The following is a 10,844-nucleotide window of genomic DNA, read 5'->3' on the forward strand; positions in this document are numbered from 1 at the left end:
CAAGCTGTTACGATGCTTGAAAGACTTGGAAGTCCCCACGGTCCCATCATTGCCCATCTCTGCCGCTCATCGCACTCAGATCCGGTCCTAAGAGTCCGCGGGTGAAAGAATCCCATTTTGAGACGTGGGAGGATCTCATTTCATCTCTTTCTTCTCGGGAGATGATGATGGCACCCCTTTTCTGGCACCGAGCTTCTGTCTCCACTTTACCCAGACCGTTCTGCTCTCCCAGAGATTGCCGCTTCTTGGGACGGCATCGCTGCAATCAGCCGTCCCCTAATTAGATCCCCCACCACCCTAATGCATATTTAAATACCAACAGGAGCCACTCGAAACCTCCAACGTGCCGCTGAGAGGTAATTGGAGTGTTTCGTATTTTGAAATGTCAGCAATTAAAACAAGACCAAAAGGGGCAAAATCTGATTTTTTTTTTCTTTTTTCTTTTGGACTTTCCCGTTTCCCCTTCCCTTCCCATTTCTTCTCTGGGGCCCAGCTAAAGCTGTTGGCCCAGAGAGCTGACACCACCATTTCACATGGTATCTCGGGGTGCTGGAGGGGGCTCTGGGGGTGCCTAAACCTTACACATATTTCTAAGCTTCTCCAGTGCCCATGGAGATGTGTGTGTACACTTAAGAACATGCACATCCATCTATCGTTCTTTGTACAAAAGACTCCTTCAGCCACAGCCACACGTCCTGTTTCGAAGTGGTTCCCCAGGATCGGCAGCTAATGGCCAGGCATCCACCGAAGCAACCTCCCGATGGGAAACAAACTGTGCTGCGGTGTGTGAGGGGCGCGTGCATGAGGCTCCTCAGCATGCTCGGGTCACTGCTGATGGCACTTCATGCGGATTCGTCTCATCTGCAGCTTTTTTAGCCGAAAGCCAGCTCACAGACCTGGTGAAGGTGGGCTGACCTCTGGTGCTCGAGCACCGGCACGCAGTCGCAACGCTCTGTGCCATTGCTTCGTTCTCATTTTGTGCCCCGGTTAGAAAAATAAAGGTTTCAGCTGCAGCCTCAGCTGTCAGTTCAAGCTTGGCTCAATGGCAACTCCTGCTCCATCGTAGGCTGCAAAAACACCAAAGGTTATTCTCTCAATCACACAGTGTAAGCAAATGCAGAAACGAGGTGACCTATGCACCCACCAAAGCACAGACCAGAAAATCAGGTGATATTTCCGTTCTTAGGGAATCACGGCGCTGGTACGATCCTTTTACTGATTTGAAATACTGAACAACCGAGTCAAATCTAATTAAGTGGAAAGCTGCAATATTCATTCAAATGTGCTGTATCGATTGCGACGTGTTCTGAAACCAATCAATCTTTCCATTTCAAGCACCAAGCCACAAGCGAAGCAGCAAACGTGGGCAATGCTTCCCAGAGACTACGGATAACTTTACTCCGCCTTTCCAAAACCCTTCACCCGCCCAGCCCCAGAGAAGGTGCCGAGCTGCCGCGTGCTCCTGCCAGAATTTCCCCAACTCCTCCAGACCTCCTCTCTCCCCCTTCCGATTTGGGGAGGTTTGGCAATGCACAAAATGCTAAATCAGCTTGATGAAGCATGGAGGCCAAATTTAGCTATGACTTCTGGGCCACACGCAGATGCATGAATGTCGCGTAAATGTGTTTTTTGATAGCGGAAGAAAAGATATGCTGTAATCAGCAGATTAGCTCTCAATACGAGATTTAGTTTTCTGTTAATCTGCTTTGTAGGGTACACAGCCCATCGCTCCGGGAAGAGTAGGGGCACACAGCATCCCTGGAGGACACCCCAGCTTACAGACACATGGTGGCCCACGAAGGGACCTGGGTCAATGTGGCTCATTTGGGCAGGCTGTTGGGTTTGCGTTTTGTGTTTTTTTTTGTTTTGTTTTGTTTGTTTGTTTCATGGAGTGAGTTGAGGAGCGGCTCCCTTGCTTGCAGTTGCCTTGTGATTCTTCTGTTTTGTTTGGGATGAGCAAGTCGCCTTCATGGAAACAAAGAGGATTCTTAAACAGTCACTAACAGACGGTTTCCATTTCAATGCGGCAGGCTTTACCTGCTTGGGAGCTATGCTCTGACTCCTCATACTTCTCCAGATACTCCTGCCTCCGCCCAGGCCAGACAGACAATGCCACCAACGACCCCCAAAGTGGGTCCCGACGTGGTACCATGCGGGCATGGCCCTCACGCCTCCAAAGCCTGCAACAGCCATGCAGGAACGGCCACTTTTGGCTTTCAGGAGAGCTTTTATCACCCATGCTTCTGGAGGGAGAGGCATCTCCTTGGTGCCACAAACTGTGTCGGATCTGCAGAGAGCAGATGGGAAAAAAAAATATGGACCCAAACGCTTGTATCTATCCTTAGGTCGGTTGCTTTAATCTGCTGGGGAGGAGAGCCTGATCCTTGGCCTGACCATGTGGGATTGCTGCTAGGAAATAAATCACCTCCTGGCTTCGAGAAACCACTCACCATTCAGAACTTTCCTCCAGCTCTTTTCCCCAGAATCTGGAATCGCATTATCGCGAGTTACAGAGCGTGTCCTAATGCCCCGGTGCTACACAAAGACGTGAAGTGTAGCAAAATAAGCGGGATGTTAGGATTTAAGTTAGTAAATACAATTTTGTCTCGAGAAATTATTTCCTCAGTCTGCAGACTCCAGTGAGAAACTTGCAGCCGTTGTTTAGGAGTGGCAGGCAGCAAAGCAATGCTGAGATAACAGCAATTAGCTGCGCAGGGGAGCGGTGTGAGCTTTGCTCGGAGTGAGTCGGGCACGTATCTCCCATTCTTGAAAAGCTGGGAACGGAAAAGAGGATTTTTTTTGGTAAGAGTCATGTTTGCTGTCAGAGATGAAATACACAAAAAATCAATATTAATGAGAAGCAGATAGTGGAAATGCTATAAATCCGATCACGCTGTCTGCACCGTCTTGCTGAAATGCTGTTACTTCCTTTAAAAAACATGACAACGAGAGAGGAAGGAAAAAAAGGCAAAACCAAACCAAACAAAGAAACAACGAAGAAAGGTAAGGGGAGAACAACCCCCAGGCCAAGGACTTTGCTCGCAGATGGGCCGGTCTCTTTGCTGCTAGCTTGGATGAGTGTGGCCCAGCTCTGCTTGCCAGGCTGCGCACTTCTCGAATGCTTACACCATATGTGTGCCGCTGATTGGATGCCGCTTTCCAACAAAATGAATTACAGAGGCTCCCTCTGGTGCAAATTGGATGCGCTCTCAATTCCCATTAACTTCCAGGCCCTGTGTTTGCAGCCAAAGCCGGTCCTTAACCGCCTGGCTCGGGAGCCTGTGGCAGAATGAGGAGGCGAGGAGGCCAAGCGGTGGGATGGCACTTCCCCAGGGAGACCCTCTTTAAGAGCCCTTCTGCTCACACCAGCGAGCGTCTTCAGGGAGCAAAGCTGACGGCTGGGGAGGCGGGGAGTGAAGAGACCAGATGCCCTCGCTGCTAACCGAGAGCACAGTGCAAGCGAGATACGTTTAAGAAGCCTACAGGAAAGACGGGTTGGATCCATTTGCTTGGTTTGGAAGAAAGCTCTTGCATGTGTTGTCTGTGCAGAGAAGAAATGATCACTTTGTCATGCACTGGCAGGCATCCTGCATGACTTCCTAGGCCTACTTCCGAGCATCTGAAAAGCAACAGACGGACTCTTCTGGACTTGGTGCTTCTGGATAAGGTCCCCGAGATAACATCGTGAATGCGTAGCTTTGTTCCAGCAAAGTTTTGAGTTCTTCAGAAACCCTTCTAAATATTTCATCAAGGAAAAGGAGAAGCTATCAGCATGCTGAAACGCAAGACACCACAAAGATCTATGGAAACCCCATCTTAACAAATATGGAGCAGTAAGAAAAATTATGTTCACATTTACAATATCGTGAAGTAGGCCCTAGTTTTGATGGCCTTCAAAAAGGATTCCCATTTTACTGCTGATCCTTCCACTAACTGCCCGAATTTGGACAACCTGTAATAACCTGCCACACAAGGAAACTTGCCTAATTGATAATGTCAGTGAAAGGCTTGTGGAGCCTTCCCCAGCAGGAGTTTTGAGTGGATGGGCTCCCTTGACCACCAAAGACCTCACCACATACCTTATTATGACAACATCAATCCAGAGCTTGTCTCCTCTGGTTCTTCAGAAAGCTGTTGAAGCATCACACTACCTACCTGGTGATCCAGCATGCCTCCGTTATATTGATCCAATCTTATCTGCTGTTGTTAGGAATGCTGTCTTCCATCCTCGGGCCGGTCTGAGTTGACAGGTCCTTTGGAGACAGAACGGGTACAAGCCAGTGTACACCCACTAAAGAGCAAGCCATGAGGTTTCTGTCCAGGTGGGTTACTGAGGTCTGTGAGGATAAAAATTTGGCCAAGAAAGTACCTGCCTCAGGCATGTGCCACCCAAAGTCCAAAGAAGAAATCTGGGCTCTGTAAAGACACCGAAGACAAAGCAACCCCTGACATCGGTGAGGCTGGGTGTCCTGTAGGAGATCCATGGATTTCTGGAGTCTGACGGGATGTACAGCTGCTTCCCAGGACCCTCCTGCATTTGGCAGCTGATCATTTGCCCAGGGCTCATTTGTCACTAACTTCCTCTACTCTGCTCTCCAGGAGCCCCAGCGATACACTGCATTCCTGCTCCTCGCATGCTTTAAGAGCTCGGACCTTCCTTTATGGTTATCCTGCTACCTTTTTCCATTGCCTGCTTTGGTAATCCTTACCAAACAGTCATGCTTCTTTATTTCCCTGCTGCAGACCATTTCATCATTTCTACTCAAAAAAAACCCTTCAGATCGGGTCCTAAAATAAAACTTCTCTAAAATACAGATTTATTGGCTTATAAAGAGAATTCTGATGTTTTTGGACTTCACTGGAAATAATACAGGCAGCTTACTGAGTTTGAAAAATTGCACATGGGACACCACTGCGGGACATTCCACAGTGCTTCTGGCAGGGAGCAGTGGGGAACAAAATCACACCAGGAAGAGGGGGTTGGGGGGGAAGTTCCCAAGGACTGCAGCGAGCCCCTGGAGTAAGCATGCTGCCCTTCGAGACCTGTAGGTGTAAGGAACGAAAAACAGATCTCCAAGTTTTATCAACTGTTATGATTATTGCAAGCTGGGGAGCACAGGGCGCAAGCAAGTGAAACTTCCAAAGGTAAAATCCAGCCCTTTGGCCTGGTAAGCCCCTATCCTCAAGGTCTTGCCTATTACACTTCTATTCAGGGAGGCACGCAGGTTGAAGAAGCTGACCTGAGATGAAAGCAGAGTGGTGAGGAGCTGTGCAGCGTGGGGATGGCGTGGGGATGGCCGCACTTTGCCAGAGAAGCCCTTCAAAGACTAACGAGCGCCAAGGTGCACCTCGGACAAGGAGCAAAGCACCCACAGGCAAAGCGCCATGCCGCCGGGCAGAAAAGGGTACAAATCAAATAAAACAGCCCTGCTACTGGGCCAGAAGGCAAGCAGAGCTGCTCAGCTGTATCCAATACCCATCACTGCACCCGCTCCCCAAAATAAGAAAAGGCACTGGCCTTTGAGGACAGAGATGAAAAAATGCAGCTTATCTCAAGCTCAGTGCATCAAACTGCGTAGGAGACTTGGGCAAACTGAGATGCTCCACGTTCCCAAGAAGGAAGAGCGCGGCCTGACAGTGTAGGATGGTGTTATCTTTCTTCTCGTTTCCTTTATTTAAAAGTTCATCTTGTTTTTATTAAGTCAATTTTAACAGTGTCACCTTTACACCAGCTCGCCAACGCAATTTTAAGAGATGAGCGAGGCGCCGCTTGGACATACGCATGCAAGAGGCCTCACGGGGATGCGGCACCAGATCGATACCCCATGAAGTTAGCAGGTTATTAAGATAAATGATTGTCATGAGATTGGTTTTAAAGTTTGCAATGCCTACAGAAATGTAAAGGCCCGCTTAAATTATGGCAGCAAGACGCTACCGTGCAAGAAAAATTCCTCTAACAGCAAGGAACATGAGGAGGAGGATATATAGAGAAAAGTTCACAAATGCCTTGTGCTGGCACGAGGACAACCAGGGAGAAGGGACAAAACCTTGTGCCGACCAAATGCAAACCAGTGCCTGCACCGTGGCTGGGTCCAAGCAAATCCCCAGCATGGTAAACAGCTGCTTTCTGATGTAACTTTAAAGAAGGAGGACATCATAGCTTCCAGCTGTCAGAGAAACAACAACAACAACAACAACCAAACATTTTTTTTAACATTAATTTCTTGTGTGCAATGTGATGTAGCCCAAAGGTTTAAGGTCAGGCTGGAAGCCACCAGGTTAACTGTTTTGGCATTGTTTTCTTCTTTAGAGATGAGCTATGAAGACAAGTCACTTTCTCTCCTTTTTTCTTGCTGGTTTTGTAACTGCTGGCAACGAAAAGCCCTTCAGACGATTCATTTCGCTGAGCTCACCCACAGATACGGCCTCTACGCTTAACATGTCTGCATTCTGCGTACATCGTTTGGAGCTGTGGTTTGTTCACAGTTTGTTTTGACCAGCACCCCAACTCTCCCCTTGGTGCCTCGGTGAATGGGGGGTACCCAAGGAAATCTCTGGAAATCTGCTTTAAAGCATGCACAGTGGCGTATCCTACGAGCTTGGGGACATCTCAGGAAACGTCTTCTTCAGCATGCACTATCGAAGCCGCAGAGATCTCTTCGCTGTCTGCAAAGAAGAGAGGCAAAAGACAACTTGACCAAGCTTTTGGAGCTTAAGTCCCATCCCATGTTTTCTGCTGAAAAGAATAGCTTAAAACAGGATCAGATGTGGTTGCGAGACGTGCTGGAGAGGGAGGTTAGGAAAGAGAGCACGTGGCGTAAGCATCTCCAGTGGGCAACTGATCAGGACACGGGCTGCGCCTTGCGGAAGGAAGAGGGCTTAAATGAAAATGCTTCCAGGGTAGGCAGCGCAGGTGTTCGCACTATTCTACGGCCAAAGGAAAAAAATGAAATTTAAGTGAGGTTGCAGGAAGGAATGGCAGGCTTTTTATGGTGTAAGAGCTGCTGTTCAAGGTCAGTGATAAACAATTCCAGCATTTAAGATAACCCCAAACCTGCAGGACAAGAGATAAAGAGAAATTCTGCAGAGGAGGTGGGCAGGCTCGCACGCCAAGCCCCTGAGGGTGTTAAAACCTGACAGTAACAACAGGGACTGCGTGCAGGCATCTAGCAGGGGAAAGGAATTGGAGAGAGAAGAAAAAAGCCCTGCGATATCTCCTCTTACTGGAGGAGCCTCTATTTCAGATCCTCTGCCTTTCAGAGAGTGCTCTTCCTCTCGGCTGAAGAGGACTGGGACTGACCAAGAAAACACCATTCCCAGCTGATTAATTTGCCCAGCGGGTGACTTGCTCTGCTCTCTGGTGCCTCGGGCACTGCTGGGAGTTCCTCAGGACATCAGGTACCAGGAGGCAGGCTAGCCACGAGCGGAGGGAGGACTGGCAAAGGGAGCATTGTCCCGAAGGGGCTGTAAGGACGTGAGACATCAGCACATGAAAACAAACGGAGAAAGTTGAAATAACTTTGAAAACAAATGTTTGGAAAAGATTGGGAAGATCAAGTAGAGAAGACAGAGTGAAAAATGAAACCATCAAGGAGATAATGAGGCATAAATGGTTGTCAGAGAATAGGAAGCTCCGGTGGGTGGATCAGATGCTCATGACAGAAAAGCAAAAACAGCCAAAACAAGTGATGAAGCGGGAGCTTAGATCTTCAAAGAGTGCCAGGCTATTCACTGGAGGACTGAAATGCTTTGAAGCAAAGGATACAGTCAGGAAGGTGTTCGAAAGGGGGTGGGGAGCCGGTGGGAAGCAGACAGCTATTAAGTCAAGGGCCACAGAAAAGTGGTACAAAGTGTGGCGCCGACGGAGACCAAAGGGAGCTGGCATCTCGTGTGCTATGGGAAGTGCCACCTAAGCGAGGGGCACGACTGCAGCTGGTCCAAGTCCACGGGGCAATGTGGTGAGTTTGGGCTGATTTTCTGCAAAGCGAGCAGACCAGAGGGAATGAGGGCATCAGGACAGCAGCAAAACAAACCGACTGGTAGTAAACGAAGGTGCCAATGCATGGCTGGGAGAGGGGAAGGGGCAACGCCAAAAGCCTTGGGTTTATTACCTACATGCCTCTCTCCTTCACCAAAGTGTCCACGGGGCAGGGGGACCGGGAGAAGCCTGGAATCACTGCAGGCTTTATGGCCGGTCTAGAAGCTGCTGGAGCTTTCAGGATGCCATCCTGCCATCATTCTGTAATGAGACATTTTTACAAGTGTTGATTTTCTGTCCGCTAATTTTATCCAGGTTTAATTAAAAGCAACTAGAGAGAGCAGGAGAGACAGAGGGAGGAGGAGAAGGGGGGAGATAAAGCTATTGCGCTTCGCATTCCAGGGACCTGAGCGCAATTTGGCAACAAAGTGAGACTCTTGAGGGTTTTTTCCCTATTTTTTCTTCCTTATTTTAATGATACATGCTAAGCTCATATTTATAGAACTTCAGCTCCCTGGCACTGTCACTTCCAGCCAGCCTCATTACAGCTCTCGCGGTACATGGCCGTTAATACTAATTCCATAATGACAGCGGAGCACTGAAGTAAAATTTAACAGTTCCTCGGTTAATCATTAAAATGAGCCTATCTTGGAGGATGCTGGGTCTTCTAATGTTTCTGTGCAATGCGATTTCAGGTAATAAATGAGATGGTGGAAGAGGGTTTTTAATGCGCGATCACCCCACGGAGGGCAATAACAGTGCCTCCATCCCGGCTCGGAGACATTGGAGGGGGCCGCACGTGCTGACTCCTTCCCATAGCGGTTCGCCAGGCAAAATCTATTTGGACACAGCTACGAGGCATCAAAAGGTCAACGATGGTTAAGCAAATCAAAGATAACCGGAGCGCAGCATGCGAACAGCCGTGCCGTATTTTCTGATGTACCTTCAGAGATGTTGCCAGGCAAAGGGAAATGAAAAGGGAGGCACAATATCGGCCAGGATGATAGGCTCTGCGATTAACCCCACCGGGCACAGCCGCCTGGGGCTTTTGGGGGGCTTCAGGTTTTTTTGTTGTTATTATGATTCGCTATTTCGTATTGTGTGATTCCCAAATTGGATGGCGCTGCCTGCAAGATGAAATGCTGTGGCACGAGCTTGAGACTGACGCGGTCTCAGAAGCTGGGGGGGACATCTGAAATGGCTCAGCAAAGGGACAGCTGTCTTATCAGGTTAATGAGGAATTCCTGCTGATGAAGGCTTTTCACCAGACCAAAAAAAAAAAAAAAAAAAGGCATTTTATCGCTGGAAAGACAAGAGTGGCGACAATAAAGGATGAACATTTTGTTCTTCCTTACAAGCGGATGACTGGTGGGAAATCATTATTACAGACACTTCAGAAATAATCACCATCGTCTCTTCTCAAACGTTGCTGCTTAAAAGTTGCAGACAGGTTTTCTTAAATAATGGTCTCAAAATCTTTGCCTCCTTCCACGAAGAAAACCGCTGAGCTAAATAACTGCTAGGCTAATAAGTACTTTAACTTTTGGTCGAGTTGCTCCTTTATGATCTACTGTCTTTAACACTGTTGCCTCCAGTGCTGTGGCCACACAAATCTGCCTGCGCTCTGCGGGCGGAGGATGAAGGGTGTAAGTTGGGGTGGGTCAGCACTGCTGAATCCGATTTGATACTTGAAGTTGATCAGTGTTGTACGCTCCCTGTGGATAGCGTGTGAAGTGGTTTGGGGAAGGCAGACCTGGGGCACCTGTGCTCGTGCCGTGCCACCGCTCTCGGCGCGTGCTTGGCCTCGGCCCCTAGAAAAGACCACAGAAGTCTTCCACAGCTGTGAGTCCCTACAACACATAATGACCACACACCCCCCCGCCACCCCGGGGACACACCGCCCAGGGCCGTCACCCCACAAGAACAACTGTGTCAGAGCACGATCCTGACCCTGAGGGAGAAAGGCACTGGTGCTGCCGGACAGCCCCACTAAATCGCCCAAACACCTGGACGCTCGTGTTCTTGCTGATGCCCTGCCTGCGCCTCTTCTCCTTCCTCCTCCCTCTTTGCCTCCTGGCCAAGGCCATCTGCCAAACCAGGATTCTTCCTAACAACTGCTGTGAGTCCGTGACCAAAAACAAAGCATGGAATATTTTGAACAGGCAGATGCTGGTACAAGTTGACCGAGGTTCAGAGAGACCGATAATACCACATACTGTGCTTATCTTTCCTCAGCAATGAAGCTGCAAGGAAAACACAACAGCAGGCAGGAAAGCGCCTTTTTCTGGACTCGGTATTCTCCCCTCTCCTTTTTGATGTTTGCATATATTGTTTTGTGTTTTCAGGACAACTGGATTGGCTCTTTATAACAAAAGTAACCGCAAGTTACTTTCATGGTGGGTCTGCAGACATGGGGCTGAGAAATGAGGCTTCGTGGATGAGCTGGAGAGCTGCCCGTGGCCGGGACCAATTCGGCAGCTGCTGCAGAAAACAGGGGAGGTTTCCTTGGACACATGAAGTAGCTTTTTCAACGCAAACCGCTGCTAAATCACCAGGCGTGGCACTAAAATGAAAATGGAACAACGTGTTTAACGAGCAGGGAACAAGATCGGAGCTGAGTGCTGAGCTGCAAGGCCTTCTGGAGGCCGCAAGAGCCAAACAAAAATATATGGAATAAGGTTAGTTAACTTCGTCCGTCCAAATGAACATTATAAGGACAGATATTCTGTGCACATGTACCCTTTCAGCAGCATGTTTAATTTGTTAAGCCCAAGTGGATTCATAAAGTGAACCCCTTTATCTTCATTAAAACTGATGAGAATGAATTGCGAGATGTGGCATTATTATTCTGGCTTGATTCATTCAG

General features: G+C 48.7%; 1 protein-coding gene across 3 annotated transcripts in view; it reads left to right on the forward strand.

The window, feature by feature from the left end:
* LOC310896639 (uncharacterized protein) overlaps positions 1-10,844 on the forward strand; it is a gene marked incomplete at its 5' end in the record, with an annotated part of 31,625 nt that overhangs the window by 811 nt on the left and 19,970 nt on the right. The window contains one exon of one of the 3 annotated variants that reach the window (XR_014581688.1): positions 1,601-10,656. The exons of 1 other annotated variant lie outside the window; for it this stretch is intronic. Of the gene's footprint in view, positions 1-1,600; positions 10,657-10,844 lie in introns of those variants that run through there. One more of the 3 variants, XR_014581689.1, reaches the window with a different exon arrangement.

The sequence above is a fragment of the Anser anser genome (assembly GCF_964211835.1).
Source record: "Anser anser genome assembly, chromosome: 3".
Lineage (NCBI taxonomy): Eukaryota > Metazoa > Chordata > Aves > Anseriformes > Anatidae > Anser > Anser anser.